Source organism: Pelobates fuscus, chromosome 3 (assembly GCF_036172605.1).
Source record: "Pelobates fuscus isolate aPelFus1 chromosome 3, aPelFus1.pri, whole genome shotgun sequence".
NCBI lineage: Eukaryota > Metazoa > Chordata > Amphibia > Anura > Pelobatidae > Pelobates > Pelobates fuscus.
In genome coordinates, this window is record NC_086319.1 from 363,960,314 (window position 1) to 363,981,807 (window position 21,494).

Sequence of the window (21,494 nt, forward strand, 5' to 3'; positions counted from 1 at the left end):
TAAAGCTTATGTTGTATATGATGAATTTAAACATTCCTATAGTGAACACCCAGGACAAGTGACTGTTTTTAAAGTACAACAGACTTGTTGTATGTGGGGTTAATTTGTGTATTTGTACACAATAATTTAATATTTAAAAGGTTTGTTAGCAAAACATTTTTAGGAAAGTGAACGAGACAATGCTGGAATATATAATCGGAATACATATTGTAGTTTTATCTGCAGTTATGTGGAACAGTTATGGGCACAAAGTTTGTCTCCAGATATACCAATCTCTTTGTAGTGGGTTTGGAAAAAAAGGAGCATATACAGTGTATATAAAGAGCATGCATAATTATTAAAAAAAACTGATTTTAAAGTGTTTATTGGGCTTAATAAAGACTAATAACTATGGTTATATGATGCATATTTATAGCATGTACAGAGAAGATCAGGAGGGGTTTATGTCAATTGTCTGGGTGGGTTAGCATTTTGTACCTTGGACCTACTTTCCCTAGTTCTACCCTAGGTAGGATGGTTGTTCTAATCTTTTATGAAATAGCGTCTCCATGTATGTGGATCAAAGGATTAAGCATCTACCTATTATTAGGCTATGGTCTTTGCAAACCCCATATTATATTACCCCATATTATAACATACTATTATTGTCATCTGTCACAGAGCAGATGGTCGAGTAAAGAGCAGAGACCTGGCATTCATTATCTTCCACACCACATAGCATGTAGGAAGAAATAATTTAACAAGATATATATAACACAAAATGGTGTGGACAGATATTGGCGCTTCAAATTATTTTTCTAATAGTGGTTTTGGTTAAGCTGCTGAAAACACTCCGTGGGAACTCCAAAAAAATCCCAAGAACACATATAACTTTGAGTCTGGTTAGTGTTTATCCCACCCACCAGACTCTCAGTCCGAGTGCAGCACTATATCAATATTCTTTCAATACACGTACAGTGAAGTGCAAATAAATATAGAAACACTTACCCCTATAAGATTATCTCTTAGGGGGTTTACATGTAAAAAAAGTAGAAAAAAACAAAGAGACACATAGAATAATTCTGTGAGGTATAGAGGAATGAGTGTTGATCGGATATATATGAAAATACACACGTTTTTTAGAGCCTTTTGTGATATAGACTCTAAACAATAGCGTATATGTGTCTTTAAGGTAGACAGCATTGACCCCTCTTGTGACTTTATTTTCCTTTCAGTTGTTAATGTTATCCATGGTGTACATTGTGGGATAGAACAGAGTAGGGAAAAATCTAGGTGTATCACCCTTGATTGTAAATTGTATGGTAAGTATATAACAGAAAAAACTGCTCACCTTTTTTAGAGCTTTTTTGTAACTGGCTCTAAGTATCCTTACTCAGTGTCAAATTTCAGGGTGACACCTCCCTTACTGGAACTAGGTACAAGATGCAGATGGTGTAATGTAAGAAAGATTTATTGCATATGAATTAAAATAACCATGCCAACACACAGAAACACAGGCGAAACGCGTCTTGGCGGATGGAGAAAGTTCAATATATTATACATTTGTATATATATATATTTTATTTGGTAATATTTTAGTGTGTTATTTTAATTCACGAGCGATCAAATTAAAATAAATGTGTGTGCATGAATGTATGTGTATACAAATACAAAGAAAATAGTCCTGCGCTCAAACTCCCATTACTCCTGGGCGGCAGCAATGACCATAGTACACATCAGCCAAAATACATATAGTAAAAAACAAAGAAAAAAGGTACATGCACTCTTTCCACATCCCTATGTATTTTTAAACAAATGAATGTATGTGTGTTTGCATTTGAATGTGAGTGTGATTATTAATGTGAGTGTGTGACTATGTATGTGTATATATAAATGTGACTGCATGTGTATGTAATTTCACTTACACTAGGGTGTTAGAGGGATTACATATGCCTCTGACCCCAGGTAAGAAGTCAAACCATTAATAAACGCATATGCGGGGGGAGTGAGGGGGGGTCAGCAAGACGCTCCTGGCACCATAGCCACTGTAGTGGTTATGGTGCTTGGCATGTTCCTTTAAGAGAAAAGCAAACTCCGAATGTAATTCTGAATTACTTTTAGTAAATACACAAATTGCAATGTTTATGTTTCATTCAGGCATTTTCCCTAAATGTAAGCACATTTAGACATTACTATAAAAAAAAAAAAATCTCCTCATTAATTCATTCATGTTGCCCAGCATATTATAAACAAATAACAAGTTTTTATTTTTACATTAATAAATGAACTTTCCCTTTATCTATGCTTTAAAACCATTAACCTTTTAGTGTTAGGCCAGGTGACATATCCCTATCTGATTGTGGATTTCCCCTTGGCTAGGGTACATTAAGCACTGTGAACTTTTGTGTAAATGTAAGTTATTATATTGATTCAGTACCATTTAGCATTGTCTTTTATTCTCACTAGATTTGTTTTAGTAATCTTTATCCATAGCATTCAAAGTGTATCAACCACAGCCTCTCCCCCCTTGCCAACCAAGCATCCCTCCATGGCTTTCCACGCTTGACATCCCCAACATGGCGGCGGTGGGCGGACCAGCATACGCCCTGCTCACAGCCAGTCCGCGCATGCGCACCGCGGCGGGCGGATCGGATCCCGTTTCCTCTGTCAGGGCCGCGATTGAAGAGACACTGAACGGAGGCCTCCACCCCCCCAGGGTCACAGAAACCTGCAGCAGGAGCCCAGACCCAGCCACCCCGGGGCCACGGACCCTGCACCCTCCATCCTAGGGGCCCCTGAATGGGAGGTCCGTCAGGCTCATTGTTCCCCCTGCTCTGATAGCCCACCCTGGCCATTAACCCCTGCCCTCCTGGGACTGCTCTGAGCATTGTACCCCCCAGCAACATCCCCCCAGCTCTATCCAGACCTACTGCTCCCACTGCAATGTCATTATAATTATTATTAATATTCCATTATTTAATACCAGCAGCCCATCTCCCTCTGCCAACATAGCAAATCTCCCCATTGTACCCCATTATCTCCTCTCCCTCCTCCTATAGACCCTGATCTCATACAGAGACCCCCCATTATTATCATTGGATTATTAAATCCCTACCCCCCCTCCACACCCTTTCATCAGTACCCTGATTTCAATGGGAGACCCTGGACATCTCCACCTCCAGGTAAGACCACCACTGAGCATGTCATATTGCAAATGGAAAGTGTCAGCTGCATATCAAAAAAATAATAATTTATTTATATATATATATATATATATATATATATATATATATATATACACACACACACACGTATCTTGTACATTCTTAATTTTTTTTATTGCTTTTATACAGGTCTGCACACGTGTTTGTATCTGTGTGTATATATATATATATATATATAGATACATATTTACTTATTCTCATGTTTCAAGCTCATTGTTTACTTTTTTTTTTTTTTTTTTTAAAGATATAGCCTGCAGGCTAGCATTTTACATTTTGTAAAAATACATTTCTGGGCTGTGATCACATGTAGTTAAGACATTGTACACATTCCACTCAAGGCTGCAAGATCAGTAATATTGTTTATTGAGCGATCTTTAATGTGATTGTGAGCAGTGCACACATCATTAAAAAAAAAGGATTTAAACAGATTCATGCTGTATTTCCCTTTTGTGGATATATTTTTAGGTTTTTAAGTTGAAGGCCGGTTGCCCATTTTTGGTATTTTAGCGTTTTTAGTTTAGCAATGTTATTTAGAAAACTTCCTTCCTCTTGCTCCAATGAAAATTGCTAAAATGTAAACTGGTTCTGGTATTTTTAACTGCATATAATGGCAACTGCTGTATATTTTAAAGAACCTTCTTAATGACCTAATAAACATATAGGAGTATGATATAAATATGAGTTTAGCTTATTTTTAGCCAAAAAATAAATTTAGCAATTACCCATATAACCATTTGAAGGGTGCTGCTGTTTAATGGACTTAAAAGCATAGTGGTGAATTTCTCTTTCATATTGTATGCGGGTGCCTACGATAATTGTCAGCTCTGTGGGGACAGGTCAAAACTACAACTGGAGTTGGTGAAATTTGATTGTATGAATTGTAATGGTGAGGTAACGAGAGCACAGATTATCTGTATATCAGCAATGATTTTAAAATATATATATCTATTGCGTAAGTATATCATATAGCCTCAAATTACATACTATTCCCATTATGACAGGCAATTTTGTAATTTAAAGAGAAGAGTAGTTTTCCTGTCACTTTTTTAAAGTACAAACACATACCGTACTATACGTTAGTTTTATAAAGGACAGTTTAGACGTTATATATATATACACTGCACTACATATTTACAATTTAAATGAGAAAGTTTTGAAACTTACATTTTCCCCCGATTTGCATATTTTTTTTTTTAAATAACTCGTATCCGTAGGTTTTTCAATTTTTTTCAGTTACATGTCATACAGCAAAATAAGCACAGTCTTTAAAGCTAAAAGTTCTAAAATTTGATATGTCTAGAATCTAATGGGGTTATTCAGTAATCCCTGAATTGTAACAAATAAAAAAACAAATTGCAAAACTGAGGCTGATAAAGCCAAGCTGTCATTAGAGAATTTTTCCAGGTAAGACATTTATAGAGCACATTTTGCAAATTACTTTTCATTTGTTGCAATTTGGAGTTTGGGGAATAACCCAGTAAGATTAATTATGTTAAGTGATTAACATATCTGAACGAAAATATATATTTTGCAAAAAATATACATCCGAGGAATTTACCAAAGGGGCTTTTGACACTTGCAGCTGTTTTATCTTTTCTGACTATTTTTGTTTTTAAAAATACACTTTGCCTAACCTAATTTGTTCTACTACAGTAACATATCCGATTCAGCTTTTATTTAAACCTCCCGGGTACGGAAACGTCCCTTATGATAGATAACCTTTTATCATGTTATTTGAATTTATGGGGTGGAAACTGGAGTATAGCCTTTTTGATATAAAATTTTGACAGTGGGCCTACAATTCACTTATGAGCAGTTCGGAATGCCACCTTTTTAAAACTGTTCAAATGGTTGTAAATGTACCCCTAAACCTCACTCTATCTCATCCATGTACTCACTAAAGAACTGGTGATTAGACTTAGCCAAAGCCTCTAACAGTTCAGTTATAGAGTTGTGTCCCCTTCATTCCTGTAAAGTGAAAGGAACATTATAAGGTTAGGAATACAAACATGGATTCCTAATTCTATGCTATTCAACTCACTATTTTTCTAGGGCCCCCTAAATTGAAGGGGGAAGAGGAGGGGGAGGGGGGAAAGTCCCCCCCCCCACATTTTTTCCTGCGCAGAGACTCACTCTGTGCAGCTGCCCTCACCGCCCCTGGTATCGTCGTCACCTCTTACTCTTGGGCATGAGAAGCATGTGGACGGCAAGTGCCACACTCCTCCAATCAGATGCTTCTAATGGGGAAGCATTGAATCCAACGCTTCCTCTGTTAAGCATTTGAAGATATTCATCATGCAATGCATGAGGACATCTGACTTGTTCGTAACAGCAAAAGCAAACTCCAGTGACTGTTGCAGACTAGAGGTTTGTTTAGCACCTGCATTGTAAACATTACACTATCTACAAAAATGACAATATTTTTAATTGCAATAGCAAAACAAGAGGACCACTGCACCCAGACCACTTCAACGAGATGAAATGGTCTAGGTGCCGATATTGGTCTTTGAAGCACTGAAGAAGCTAAATATTTACAGGTGAGAGATTTTGACATTGGGGGTGATGGATACAGAATCCCGTTTTTATTCAGAGTCACTGGTAGTGTGAAGGGGTGACATGGAGTCCCTCTAGGCCACTGAATGACTTATTGCTCAAGGGTTTAATTTCTATTTGTTTATTATTCATGGTACTGGGAAATTTGGAGACAATGCCTGCACTTACTGTCAAGCCTTTCTGTAACTCCTAGTCACTGTATGGTAGATACGCTCACACCCCCTATGTCACTATATAATGGTGGTGGTGGTATTTTGTTATAAGGAGGATAGTGGAAAGATTTGTGGAGTGTCGGGGGAAACTGATCAATGAATAACGTAGTGATCAAGTAGTTAATTTTCTTTTTTGATTGGGGCACCCAGAGAGCCTGGCATGCTTATTTCTAGTGGAACAAAAACAGAGCATTTAAAAACTTTGAGAACGGGCAAAACTTAGAGAAACTCAGTATTTTGTCCTTCGTTTAGTCCCATTTCAGGCCTCAAAAATGTTTTTTCTCACTTGTACCATTGCAAATAGAAAACTATACTACTTGCATATCTGACTGATCCCACTCACTAGGGCAGTCCACAACCGAAATGCTGGCAAGTTCTTTCTGCACGCGAGATACAGCACCCCCGGATGATTGTTTCGGCCTTCTTTGGGCATCGTCAGCGAGGTGTAGCTGATACCCCTCTAGGCACAGTGAGCACAAAGTCCACATCTGGATAACCTTTAAGCTTAGGGAGAGCCCAATCAAATGCATTGCATCAAAAACAGAGAACATTTTTAGAGAGACGGAGAATATATTCTTATTTACCTGCCATGTTTGTTACAGAATGTCAGTGAAAGTTACTTGACCTCTAGGGACCATTTCATATGGCTGCACTGGTCATTATAGGGCCTGGAAGTGGTTAAAGATTCTGAGCAGGGGTGTAGACACACATATCTACTGAGTCTTATCAATGAGAAACACATAATTTGCTTAGCCATGGTAACTTCCTGACTTCTCTATTATTGTGGAAGGGGCAGAATCAACACTTGGTTCCAGTAAAACTCATTTCAGATGCACTTCCCATTCATTCTCACAAGTCATTTTAATTGAGTTATTTAAAATAATTCTATTGCCAGTTCTCTGGTGATATTGCCATTTATTATGGCAGCTGTATTCATATCCGGTCGCAGTTTCTTATTTCTCATTGAAAGTTGTAGAATCAGTTTTGAGGAGTTACAGTTTAAAACTAATTATCCTTAATTAGAACTCGACAATCTGGCCTCCATATTAAATGAACACTATAGTCACCTAAATGACTTTAGCTAAATAAAGCAGTTTTAGTGTATAGATCATTCCCTTGCAATTTCACTGCTCAATTCACTGTCATTTAGGAGTTAAATCACTTTGTTTCTGTTTATGCAGCCCTAGCCACCTCCCCTGGCTATGACTGACAGAGCCTGCATGAAAAAAAACCAAAAACTGGTTTCACTTTCAAACAGATGTAATTTACCTTAAATAATTGTATCTCAATCTCTAAATTGAACTTTAATCACATACAGGAGGCTCTTGCAGGGTCTAGCAAGCTATTAACATAGCAGGGGATAAGAAAATCTTAATTAAACAGAACTTGCAATAAAGAAAGCATAAATAGGGCTCTCTTTACAGGAAGTGTTTATGGAAGGCTGTGCAAGTCACATGCAGGGAGGTGTGACTAGGGTTCATAAACAAAGGGATTTAACTCCTAAAGGGCAGAGGATTGAGCAGTGAGGCTGCAGGGGCATGTTCTATACACCAAAACTGCTTCATTAGGTTAAGTTGTTCAGGTGACTATAGTGTCGCTTTAAGATCGGGTAAGGTTGCACGCTATGAATTTAAGATGCAGTGAAGCTCCCCGGGTGACGCTATTATCAATTTGTTCCTTTTTTTGTGTTCCTTTGTAGCCCGAACACATTGACTGGTGATTCTATTCTGAAATGTGGTAGCAGGGTTATACAGTCAGTTGCTAGATTTGGTGCTGATATGAAGTTGTACCTACACTACCTCTGTTTACTGCATTAAACATTTGGATGAACACCTACACTTCCTCCGTCACACAACGATAACCATGGCATCTATTTAACTTCATGAAATTAATTTTCTTACTAAAATGTTAAGGTGAAGGTGAGTCTCGAATGCTTCCTGTGTCAAAGAGATAAGATTCCTAACTTTGAAGTTTGATTTCCTAGCGAAGGAGCATTTATACCATGTTCTAACACCCAAATGTTAAAATTAAAACGTGCCTATTCCTTCCTAGGAGCAGCCTTTTACTTCTCTGGTAGTTTATAGTTGCTATAAGTTTAGTTTTTCTTGACAGCATTTAGGAATCTAGATGAAATAGATACTTTCTTGTTATTTATAAATTCTAAGCAATATTATGGGTTACTGTAAGAGGCATACTTTTATTAAAGGAACACTGTAGTGTTTGAAATTCAAACTCCGCATTTAGATTGCTTTAAAAGCCAAGTCTTGACTCTGTTCTCACAGAGAAATTGCCGCCAGTGGCTGTCAAGAAGGCAACTACTAGAGGTGTTTTCAGCCCAGCAATGGAAACAAACAGCAATGTTTTACATTGGAGGACCACTACACTCAGACCACTTAATTGAGATGAAGTGCTCTGGGTGTCTATAGTGTTTTTTCGACACAAAAAGCAAACAGCACCTCCGATTACTACAACTTGTGGAATGAAGCATGCAGACGGTCAAGAAGTTATATTTTTGTTTGACAAAATGTCAGCATAGGGAAGATGCAAGATTGAGGGCTTTTAAGTGTGGATTTATTTTACAATAACCGTGATGCAATAAACAAGTGAATAGCAGTTCAGCATACTATTATTATTATTTTATTATTTATATAGCGCCATCACATTCCGTAGCGCTGTACATTGAACGCCTTGATTTCATCCAAATTGTGACGAATGATACTAACTTTCAAACATTTAGAAAAGAATCCCTATTTATCTCAAGTGGATTTCTTTTCCACATTCTCGATTTTATTTAGATTAAATTCGGAACTCATCACATATCATAACTGGCTATTTTAAAACTGGAAATTTTTGAGAATGGCTAGTTTTATACTAACATTGCTAATCTGGGGGGAAAAAGTGAGCTGGAAAGGTTTATTTGCTAATTTTGGCCTAAAACACACAATTTCTTTGTCAGTTCTACTCCGGGATAATGGCCAGACTTATTCAATGTGACATGCCATAAATTATCAGCCATTCATTACAAGAGTGGGATGCTGAATGACTCCTGGAAGCAAGATAAATAAATGATGAGATTTGCGCAACCAGACGGAGTAGTGTAGATAAAAGTGCAACAAGAAATTTATTGAAGGACACAGGTTGTAGACCGTTTTTCGGTTGCCCCTTAGTCAGTGCACAAAATGTCCTTAAGTGTACAAGACAAACTCATACATATTAAGAAAACAAGTGATTGCATATCCCTTAGTACCTCCCCCAAAAGCAAAGCATCCTGCTGCCATTGCCCTGGCTTCCCCGCCACCGCCGCGCAGGATCCTGTGGAAGCAACATTTATACCAGCATAAAGCACTCTCTTTTTTACGGTTTGTTTTGTTAAAGGTACATTCTAAGCACCTTAACCAAATTACTGTCCTTATGTTTAGTTGTTTTTGCCAACTGTTTCAAGAGGTTTGACAAAAATCAGCTATGTTTCGCCAGTAGCCTAAGCCTACCTATGTGACTCAGACATCAAAATAGAGAATTTCAGTTCCTCATTTTCTGTAGAATATTTGAATCTGTGTGAGTTCACATTACATTGATGGCCTGTGAGTGCCATGCTTTTACACAATTTAGCCCTGTAGAATGGCTGCAGTCCTTTCCATAACACCTTCAAACAGTGATTTGGCAGTGCATGAAGGGTTGCAGATCTTGATAATGCCTTCAAACGCATTTGCTTACCAGATTCAATTACTATCTTTCTATTAGGGTAATTAGTCCTGTTGGTTTAGCAGTGTTGTTGGAATTATTTGGAGTCCAACAATACTCTTTTTGTTTTGTTTTGTGTTGTTATTAATTATTTTAAGGTTTATTTTCGCAATATGTGATGAAATAATCAGGACATAATTGATTATTTTGCAAAGTGCTCCTTGTCTGCATGGTTAGACTTCTCCTTCACATATACATTTTACCTGTCTTTGCACAATAGGAAGATATGTGTAGGTCAGTGCTTTTACTGCAGAAGTCCCTGTGTGCACACTCCCTTGGGATGTATGTCAAATATTAGAGTAAGCTTGGCATGCTGTGCTGCTCCAGCTGTCCAGCCAAGCCAGGGATGAAATATTCCTACGATGGCCTGTCTTGTCTCTGGGTTATTTTTACTCTGGTCCTTGTGTCATTGATGCTTTTTATATTTCCCGTCTCACGCTCTTTTCAAATTCCTGCCTTTCATCATTGTGCAGATTTATTGAATCGCCCATGCCTGACATCAACATGTAAATCTATTGTTTGCACAGTATAAGCTAGGGTTGCAAGTTTACATTGCTCTCAATTAATATTGTGTAGCGTTGGAATAATCAAAAGGTAATTCTCCGGTTATAGTACCCTAAATTAACATCAACCAGCCTAAAATAAAAATTTCTGTGGATGGCTTAGCGTTTTAAGAATTGTGACACAAATACTGGATAGCTACATGTTAGGTTGCTGATGATTGATTGCATATTCAATTAAACTTGCAGCCCTTGTCAGAATGACTTATATTTCCTGTAACTCAATATCGACACTTTTTATATGAACCTTTTACTGTACGTGCTTCTTTTCCATAAGGTTATAAGTTTATGTACAAAACTGAACAGGCTCTTTTATTTTCTTATCAACTATTACATAGAAACATAGAATGTGACGGCAGATAAGAACCATTCGGCCCATCTAGTCTGCCCAGTTTTCTAAATACTTTCATTAGTCCCTGGCCTTATCTTATAGTTAGGATAGCCTTATGCCTATCCCACGCATGCTTAAACTCCTTTACTGTGTTAACCTCTACCACTTCAGCTGGAAGGCTATTCCATGCATCCACTACCCTCTCAGTAAAGTAATACTTCCTGATATTATTTTTAAACCTTTGTCCCTCTAATTTAAGACTATGTCCTCTTGTGGTAGTTTTTCTTCTTTTAAATATAGTCTCCTCCTTTACTGTGTTGATTCCCTTTATGTATTTAAATGTTTCTATCATATCCCCCCTGTCTCGTCTTTCCTTCAAGCTATACATGTTAAGATCCTTTAACCTTTCCTGGTAAGTTTTATCCTGCAATCCATGAACCAGTTTAGTAGCCCTTCTTTGAACTCTCTCTAAGGTATCAATATCCTTCTGAAGATAGGGTCTCCAGTACTGTGTACAGTACTCCAAGTGAGGTCTCACCAGTGTTCTGTACAATGGCATGAGCACTTCCCTCTTTCTACTGCTAATACCTCTCCCTATACAACCAAGCATTCTGCTAGCATTTCCTGCTGCTCTATTACATTGTCTGCCTACCTTTAAGTCATCAGAAATAATCACCCCTAAATCCCTTTCCTCAGATGTTGAGGTTAGGACTCTATCAAATATTCTGTACTCTGCCCTTGGGTTTTTACGTCCAAGATGCATTATCTTGCACTTATCCACAAATGTTTACATAAGTCCTATACTGACCTATACACCAGCCTCAGATTGTGGAAACTTAAGTGGTATATTAATTTAGTGGTAAACTGCTGAAGCTTGTAAGTCTTATAAGCGATCATCTTTGGGAATTTGGTAAAACTCAATATAGCTCTGGTGCTGCCCAAACCCCTTGATGACACTGGAACCCGATGAGTGATTATAATTGTATACAAAGTGAACATATCCTGTCGAGATGTAGAATGAGGCTATAAAGGAGAACATGGATGGTGGTCCTACTGTGTCATGCTATCAGTGGAAGTGGAGTATAAAACACAGGAGCAAAATAACTGTGTCCAGAAGGGAATAGAAATTGGCAGATGTTATGTACGTATTTAATGAAGCATAAAAAATTCAAGACTTGAGTGGTTGGTGCAATGTGAAAATGTAATTCAGCAGTTTGTTTCACCCCATCTTACAAGTTGAGAGGAATTCTAGTGATGTTTTTATTTTTTATTTTTTTATTTTTTAATGTATTGATGTGTTGAAATTGTGGAGGCTTGGATTTGCGGGTCCAAATGGGGGCAAGTAACTTTTTTGCAATTTGTTATCTTCTGTCCTGACTTGTTGAGCTTGGGGAGGTCTCACTACAACTTTGGGTGTGGTGTTTGCCAAATCAAACACTTTCATTGAATAGATGTTTAGTCAAATATAGAATTATTCAGCAAAGATTGTTAGAACAGATTTGTTTCTTCACCAAAAAATAAAACTACCTTGGACATTTATTCCAGTGGATCACAAGTGAACCAAACTGGTATATTTTAGAGATTCATATGTAGAAACCAACAATATAAAATATTTGTTTTAAATATCTAATGTATGCATTTTGAACGTGTATGCTAGTAAATGTATAGTGTAGTTGTTAGGAAGTGTCCACTGGGTGGAAACCTATAGAAGATGTAAACCTATACCTCTACCGTGCAAATGGGTTTTTAGGTGCCGCCATCTTGGATCCCTTCTTATAACTCCCAATGAGTTAATCAATTGTTTTCACATTCATGGCATCAGAATACATTTAATATTCTTACTTATAAGTTGACTATATCAGTTCCTCTTTAAATACACAAACTCATTAACCGGCTCCATATATGTGAAATACAACATATTCAATGTGATTCTCTGCTAAGTCTGCAAGTTAGCATTGTAGGTGAAAAGAGAGGAAGAACGTGTAAGAGGAAGTAATAACATTACCATGTTTATAAGCACAGGGCAAAAAAATGAGAAAATCAAAGAGGAACGAAATTTATGAGATTAACAGAGAATGTATTCAATACACGGGGTGGGGGAGCATTTACTGGTTCCCAAGAGAAAGTGGGAGACAGTAGCACATTTTAATTATAATTTTTTTTTTTAATTCTTTATTTTTGCTTGCAATTCTTGACAGTGCATCTTGCTTATCCACGACGGCCAGAGCAAGTACTTTGAGTACATAGGCATATAGAATGATAACATAAGCACAATATTAAAAGTATAACAAGCTGTGTTAGGTGTACTACTGTACAGTGTTGTGTGGAGGCAGTCTGTCTAGGTGCGAGGAAAGGGTGGTGTTAATGTTTAGATCTCTCGACAAGAGACTGATAGTGAGTGCATTAATGCGTAGGTGCCTCACGAGGGTGGGATGAGCAGTTGGGGGCTGTGTGCCTGAGTGGTGCTTTTTATGGTTTGTTCCCCTGATCTGCTGTCTCCCGTGTGCGTGGGTTTGGTGAGAGAAAAGTTGTTTCCTCAAGCTAGGTGAGCGTTTGCATATTGTGCGAGGTCTGAGCCTGTGAGCCCGGTGTGTGTATTGTGTGGTCTAGCATATGCAAGCGCGTTTGAAGCCCCTGACCAAGGTGGCTGCGGGGGGGAAGGGGGGGAGGGAGGGAGGGAGAGTAGTATTATCTGTTACTGAATGTGGTTACTATATCCGCCGTCTTGCCGGCGTGTTCGTGTCTTAAGCCTGTACCTAGCGGAGCTTAGGCAGGTAAGTATGAGCATGCAATTAAACAAACAGGAAAACTTTTAGTAGTAGTGTGGTTGCAAAAGTCCCATCTGTGCTTGTCATTCGGGGTTGTCTGTCTCCTGCTGGTTCACTGCTCTGGGGACGAATGGCTTTATGGAGGCCGGGTACCATGATGCTGCCGATGTTCCCGCGGTGGCGGGTGTATCCGGGGGTGTTAGTCCCAGGGTCTCCAGGAGGTTTGCCGCTTCTGACATTCCAACGATAGGTCAGTCCTGCGGCTTGCAGCAGTGTCGTGACCGGTTTAAACGATTTGCGGAGCATGAGCGTGGATCGTGTCAGATCTTGGAAGAAGGCCAGGTTCGAGTTTTCAAAGGTGAGTGGTGTTTTTGCCTTTTAGGGCTGAGAGTATTTGGAGTTTGTCAGGTAGGGAGATGCAGCGGAGGATAACATCTCGCCCCTTGGTAGACCGGAGGTGGGGGGGATTCGGGAGGCGGTATACGCTGTCAATTGCCACCTTCTTGGCCGCTGCGTGTAGCAGAATTGTGGCCAGCATTCTCCTAATGTAATGAGGCAGGTCCTCTGCCGTAATCGTTGTGGGAATGCCCCTTATCTTGATGTGAGTGCGTCTCTGGCGGTCTTCCAGGGTGGAAAGCTTAAGTGACATAGATTGTTGCTGAGTTTGTAGTGTTTTTATGGAATCCACCATCTCGGTGAGCTGGGACTGTACCTCCGTTAAGGCGACTTCATTAGTTCGGACTCTCTCCGACACTGCTCTTTCTTCTGTTTTGAGAATGGCCGAGTTGGCCGCTAGCAATTTGTGGATTTCAGCTAGCATTAATTTGAGATCCTTTTTGGTAGTCGGTGCGGAGTCGTCGGATGGTTCCAACGACACAGCCGAAGATGTTTGTGAGTGTCGCGGGCCCTCGGGTCCGTGTTGTGGCGCCATGCTCTGATCTTTGTTGGGGTTTCCGTTTGCGATAGCGGGCCTAGGCTGCGACGGCCGCTGGAGCATGGCTCCTATGTCTCTGCCCTCCACCGGGGTGTGCGACTTTTGGGAGCGCCTGCCCATGCCTGGCATGATGGTCGGCGAGGTAGACTGAGTTAGGGCGTGGGGTGTTTCAGCGCTGGTTGTTGCGATGCCACCAAGGAAACTCTCGAGGCCTGGCAGCGTGGGGTAGGCCCCGGTTCTGTGCTTCCGTTGTGCCGACTTTGGTGGCTGAAAGAAAGGCATCGATGCTCCCTGCCTTTCTGGTTCTAGTCGTTTTATTGTGGAGTTCGGATTGGGCTCGGTTCTGCCGCTATCCGCAGGATTATGTTTTTGATTTAGGGAGCTTTGAGAAATGGCGTCTGGTCAGGATGCTTGGTAAGCCCCGCCCCCTTAATTGCCTTTTTTTTTTTATTCTTTCTTTTGTAATTTTAACATGCACATTGCACATACAAAAAACATTTTAAACAATGAGGTATAAGGGGGTAGCATGTATTATATCGTCATACAGGCCTAGATTACATCTTGATTACTCATGAAGGTATTAAAGCATGTAGTTGTATATTTAACTTAATTTCTTTTGCTATGTTGACACTTGCCATAAAACAAGTTACAGAACTAAGGGGAACACATGTACAAACAAAATTCTCAAATAAATAGAGAACATTTTTTTTTATTTTTTTTAATTCTTTATTTTTGTTGTGCACAATATTAACAAATAACCTTGGTGCACCACAACTGCGACATCAGCGTGAATTGGTGAACATTTGCAATACTAGTTGTGACATTCGCTAAACAGGCACATTTTTATGTTAGAGACATCAGTATTTCAATAGTTTAGGTTCTCGTTTAAGTGGGTTAGCGAGGTGCACATGTCAGGAAAGGGTAAACAGAGGAGTGACAGAGACGAAGTATGACATGTGCAATCATTGAATGAACACGGCTTTACAATGTAGTATATGTTAGGTTGATTCTATCCTATCTCTTGTCTGGCTAGGCTGGGAATAAGTGGTTGCATATTGCGCTAGACTTAAACCAGAAATAAGCCTAAAGAGCCTAAAGGAAGCATATAATAAGCATATAATGTGAAAATACTACTGATGGTTGTAGATTTGAGGTGTTCTAAACAAAGGAAATAAAAATAAAAGTGAATGCAATCTAAGTTATAACATGTAAGCAAGGTAAAGCACTTGGTTTGGTATGATTCCACACAGGACATTTAGCCAATGCCACTTAGAGTCCAAGTCTGATGAGGTAGCTTGCTACCGGGTTCTGCCCCACCTTGTTGCTCTTTCTGTGTGCGGCATCGAACTTGGAAAGATGGTGACCTCCATGGGCCGATGTTCTTGTGTGCCAGGCAGCTTAAGGGGACTACCTCTGGGTCATGCTGCTCCTGCCGAGGGAGTCCAGATATCCATGGTCGAGGTGGTTAGTAGCGTCCATGCTGCTGGGTTTGTCGGAGGAGCGTTGCCTGCCGCTGTGGCTTCTTGCGCTTTCTCGCTTTGTTAGCCGTGCGGGGGGGGGGGGAGGGGGGGTTGTGCATATGCTTGCCACTTCGTGTAGTAGGATGACCCCCGGGACCCGCTTGGCTTTTAGCAGGCGTATAGAGTGACTCTCTGGGTTGCTCTCTTTCACGAGATTCATTTGGTGTCGCTTCAATAAGAGCCTCCAATTTGGCCCAGAAATCAGCAAAGGTCGCATCCAGTCGCTCCAGCACATACTCAGCCGCACCTCCTTGTGTCTCCATGGGCTGATTCAGACCCGGCTGGTGGAGCAGAGGCCTGGCCGCCATCTTAGGTGAGTCAGCCGTAATCAGGCGTCGTGGTATGATAGCTGTGTAGGGTCGACAGAGGTGCCAGCCAGTGGATACCGGGATAACCCCTGCCGGTCTGGGGGGGGGGAGAGAAGATAGCTTTGTTCACCAGGATCACATAGCAAATGAAGGAGCTCGGAGAGCGGAAGTCTCTCCAGAGCTCAGGCTTGTGTAGGCCGCTGGCCACTATCAGGACGTACTGGGTCCAGAAAGGCTCACAACGAGTATCCTCCGGTGCACCAAAGACCCCTTGGCAATTTGAGTGCGTATTGCGGTCTGATTGATGGGTGGCCCGGGTGTAAATCTTGATTTATTGGGGCCAGATGCAGGAGCTCTTGCAGAGCACGTCTGGCTTCCTTGGCAGTCAAGCTCCGCCCCAATAGAGAACATTTTTACAAACAATTACTTTATTTGTGAATGCTACCTGCTCGCTTCCATTTAAATACTGTTGCACCATTTCCATATAACGATTGTATGCAGTCTTTTTGCTTCTCATTCTTTATATTGTCTTGCCCCGTTATGCCGCCATTTAATGGCCAGTCTTTTTTCATCTGAACACATTTATATGTGGATTAAATTTCCAATGAAACAGGGGACTGAGACAGCCTTGTTTAGACCGATAACCATGAGAGACCCCAAGTGGGAGATTTTATGTAGAGAAAACATGTATTCGGCTGTTCACATTGTCTGTGCATTAAATTTTTTGCAGACGTTACTGGAATAATGTTGATAGTTTATATTTATTTTTTTGTACCACATTGGGTTTCAGAGCTCCATATTTTGAGCCTTACATTACTAGACAGACCTTATGTGACTCACTACTGGAAATCTGGAGTGTCCATATCACACAAACCAGGAGATTTCTACTTGCCAATGGCTGATGGGCAGGTGGTAATGTTGAGCCCTACTGTATTATAAGGTCAGCCCTCAGCCTATTATTGCTGTCCAAACAAGGAGGCATTTATACGGGTAATGAGGTTGTGAAAATTCTGCATTATATTAGTGGACACTGAGAGACACTGAGCTTTGGGTGCAAGGAGAGAGACTTTTTTTTTGTGTTGTTAAACCTTTCAAATGTCACCCCTTGACTCGGTATACCTTGACCAGCACTATAAACTTGTAGTTGTTATGATGCTACCTTAAGGACCTCACATTGGTGGTTTTTGTTCGAACGTTTAATTGTTGCACGTCTAAAGAAATGCATTCCTTATTGGACAGGACCCTGCGTTAATACCTTCTGGTTGTGTGAGGCACAATTCCTCCAACAATAAAATCGTTTATGAAGTGGGTAAACCCACAATCTTATAATGTGTCCTTCAATTTTTTATTAAGTCGGCCAGCTAAAGCTATGATTCCGTGTGAACAATATTACATAGATTTAGAAATATGAGAAGCAGAATGCCAGGCCAAGAAAAGGCATGGCAACAAAGAGGCAGTATATAGTGCCTGCGCCCCCTCCCTTCATTCTATGTCTCAGAGGAAGTTATTCGTAACTTGTAACCTGTTCTCTGTTAACGGAAGCAACATAGCCCTGCAGAACTGTTTAATGAGCCTGAATGATATATTTAGCAACATTACGCAATAGAAGTTATTCTACCTACTCACTTTACTATGCCTTGTTTACATCTGTCCTGTGTATGGCTCCTAATCCTCTTAAAGTTGAAGAAACTAATGTTAAAGAAGAATAAAAATATATATAATTTGTGTTCCTTTTCTACTGCCTTCTGCTTGTTCTAAAAAAGAAAATGTACAAAACAATTATCATACTTGCCTTCATACCAGCTAATGACAGTCAGTCCCCTGTAGCTGTTTTCCTGGCTGTGAAGTCATCAAAATATATATACAACCTTTCAATAGCGAAGTAGGCGATATCTATATAAAAATAAATAAATCGCACATAGTGTATTACAGAATAAACATAGAGGACACGCAGGATGATAATGTGGAACTCACAAGATTGCAGTGATAATCGAGCCCATCATCCTCAGTCAGAAAAAATCTTCAGAATATATGAAACACAATCTTCTATTTTTCCGGATTATACTATTTGGGGGACTTACTCTGTATGCTGTCGTTACCACTTCCGGAGTGGATTACATGCTTTTTTATTTGGACCCTGTTGTAAGTGCATTGAATAATAAATTCTGTCAAGTTTTATTTCCATCTGCACTATTATTTGGTCTCTTTTACCTTACAAGGAAAAATAGAAGATTGTGTTTCATATATTCTGAAGATTTTTTCTGACTGAGGATGATGGGCTCGATTATCACTGCAATCTTGTGAGTTCCACATTATCATCCTGCGTGTCCTCTATGTTTATTCTGTAATACACTATGTGTGATTTATTTATTTTTATATAGATATCGCCTACTTCGCTATTGAAAGGTTGTATATATATTTTTATATCTGCACCTTAGAAGTGTATCTCTGGTTTTGCATCCCTACTTATTTATTTGTTACATTATTGTTTTTGGTGTTGTAAGAGGGCACACTTTTTGGTAGGTTTGCTGTCTTTGTTTTTTAGTGGTTTGGGTATCTCTATTGCCTTATCTGTGAAGTCATCAACTCTGACTTTTAGCTAGTCAGATGCTTCTTTTTAAAAAAATATTGAGGACACACCGCGCATGCACGGCAATCACCGCAGTACACCACTTCAGTGATTGCAGCAGCCAGCCAATATTGGCGTGTTTTTAGTAAAATGTAAACATTGCTGTTTTTGGTTGTGGTTTTTGGTGCTTGGTGACCCTTTTACCACTCAGGACCCGTGTTAAAGGGACACTATAGGCACCCAGACCACTTCATCTCATTGAAGTGGTGTGGGTGCATTGCCCCTGTCCTCGTAACCCTGCAATTGTAAATATTGCAGTTTTTATGAAACTGCAATCTTTACTTTGCAGGGTTATATGTCTCTCTATTGACTGTCAACGAGACAGGCACTTGCGGGTCCATAGCAGACTTTTGGTCTGCTAAATGACAGTGGATATCCTCACGCTTTGCATATGGACATCCAGCGTCACTGAGAACAACATAGGGAAGGCCTAACTCGCCTTTCTGTATATAGTGGTCAGCTTTTTGGTACCAGGGAAAGCAGAATCTGTATGCAGACAGTGAACCAAACATGTATAATGAATTGCTGTTTGACATACATTTTAGAAGTGTATTCTTAGCCACTGTAATGAAAGACTTGAGTCCATATAGATGCAGGGAATTATGGGGCATGGAGCTCAATGTAGAGCAGTTAGGGAAGGCATCCCTTTTGGTTTCTATGGTAATTGATGTATATTTTGCACATGATTCTAAAATTACTTCAGTATTGCGGTGATCTATATTGCTGTTGCCTTAATGAATCCAAACATTAAAATGAACTGGACATTAGCAAATTGAGTGCATGTTAAAGGGTTACTATAGTGCCAGAAAATTACAAAACTGTAATAACAGTAAATCTGCCCGGTGCTAAAGAAAGGATTAGAAGCCCGTTGTTTACTTACTTGATGCCAGCCCTGATTTCCCTTGGCACTGGGTCACGGCTCCACCTACTCCAATGCTACAGATGAGGGGGGCACTAATACGCGCGCATTAGGCCCTCCCTATATGAAAACATTGAATCAATGCTTTCCTATGGGAAAATAGCTGACGCTGCAGAGCGTGAGGACGTCCAGTGTCGGTTAGCAGACCAAAGGTCTGTTAACAGCCAGGAAGTGCCTCCATGAAGCTGCCACATTGCAGCACTAAGTGCAATAGGGACATTGTAGTCAGACCACTTTTAATGAGATGAAGTGGTCTGCGTGCCTATAGTGTCCCTTTAAGCTCACATTCTGATATGTATACATCTCCCCTGATGCTTTGCATTCTATTCTTGAATAAATAGCTACATGCCTGTCAACATTAACCTTAAAATTGGCTGAGGTTCAGATGAAAGGCCATAATCTGGTTTGCGTAGGCCCTCATCATGGCTTGCTCCCGTATACAGAACTTATTTTGCATCATTTACTGTATGGCTTGTTTACCCATGGTACAGCACTGGGGATGTTATGTCTATGAGTAGTGTGCAGGGAACACTGTATGAATGGCTGTGAGATAACAATCCAAATTAACTCCTATAACTGCTCACACACTAGCTTTTGGGGAGTGAAAACAGACCCCAGGAAACTCAACACGAAGGGTTTGACAGTGGACCACCACTGCTCTCAATGGCCATATTGTAACTGTGACAACTAAGCCGCACCCCTATATTTCACCATTCTCCCAGCCACCAGTGCCTGATGGGAAACACATTTTTTCTGTGATTGATCACCTTTTAAAAATTTCCTCTGTCTTCTTGGAACACACAGGGGCTTTTTTAATCCTGCAGCAGGGACTTTTTTTGATGCCCCAGCACTGAGAGACAAGGGCAACCTATACTACTATTTAACTGGCATTTCAAAGCACTGCGGAAAATGTAGAAACCTGCTGACCACCTCCCATTATTCCATATCAACGCCATAAAGAGAATACTACAAAGTCTACATGTCTTACAGGTAGGGTTCAGCAGCGCTACAGGGGAGAAAGATCACAAGTAAGTTCCTCTTCTCTCCTCATACACGTAGATGTGCAGGGACATTTATAAAAGTTAAGTCAACAGTAAACAATGTATACGTTTATTGTGTATTGAGTAAATATGTAGCTGAAAAGTTATTTCCATTTAATTTAATTTTTTTCTGACATCAGCATAGTGTTAACGATTTCAGATACGGAGCCCGCTGGCAGCCTTGGAAGGATTCCTGCAACTTCTGTCATGCTCCAACATGCTAGGAATTTTTGGATGCCCTGCAATCCGTATGTGGTCAGGATTGCTGCGTGTTCTGTAGCCTTGTCCATTAATAGTGGTCGCACAGGATGAAGAGGTCTGCCGTGGTGCATGAATTTTCAGTTTGGCTAGTAGTTTAGGAATTGAAATTCTGAGCTTTTATATATTATGCCTGCTTTAAATTATAGCATTATATGAGATATAGAAAGAAACCACCCACCTCTTGGTTGTCAATCAAGGGTGCAAAACCGGATCCGAGGCTGGCAAACTCCAATATATATCAATGGAAAAGCGAAAATGATTCAAACACTCATGGTGAAGATCATTTGAGGTCGAAACGTTGCTGCTGTTACTTTATGCACTTCAGTAAATCTGCCATTTGACCATAATTGAGTGCCTGGATAATTTTAGATTTTCGATTTATAAATTATAGGGACTTTAAAGGACATCTATAGGCACCCAGACCACTTCAGCTTAATGAGGTGGTCTGGATGCCAGGTCCCCCTAGTTTTAACCCTGCAGCTGTAGCCATAGCAGTTTCAGAGAAACTGCTATGT

At 40.0% G+C, this 21,494-nt stretch overlaps 1 protein-coding gene across 1 annotated transcript in view; it reads left to right on the forward strand.

Moving 5' to 3' along the window:
* Positions 1-2,611: 2,611 nt before the first annotated feature.
* The window catches only part of CSK (C-terminal Src kinase), a 103,673-nt gene continuing 84,790 nt past the window's right edge, over positions 2,612-21,494 (forward strand). The window contains exon 1 of the mRNA XM_063449309.1: positions 2,612-3,161. The gene's annotated coding sequence lies outside the window, so the exon portion shown is untranslated. The remainder of the gene's footprint in view (positions 3,162-21,494) is intronic.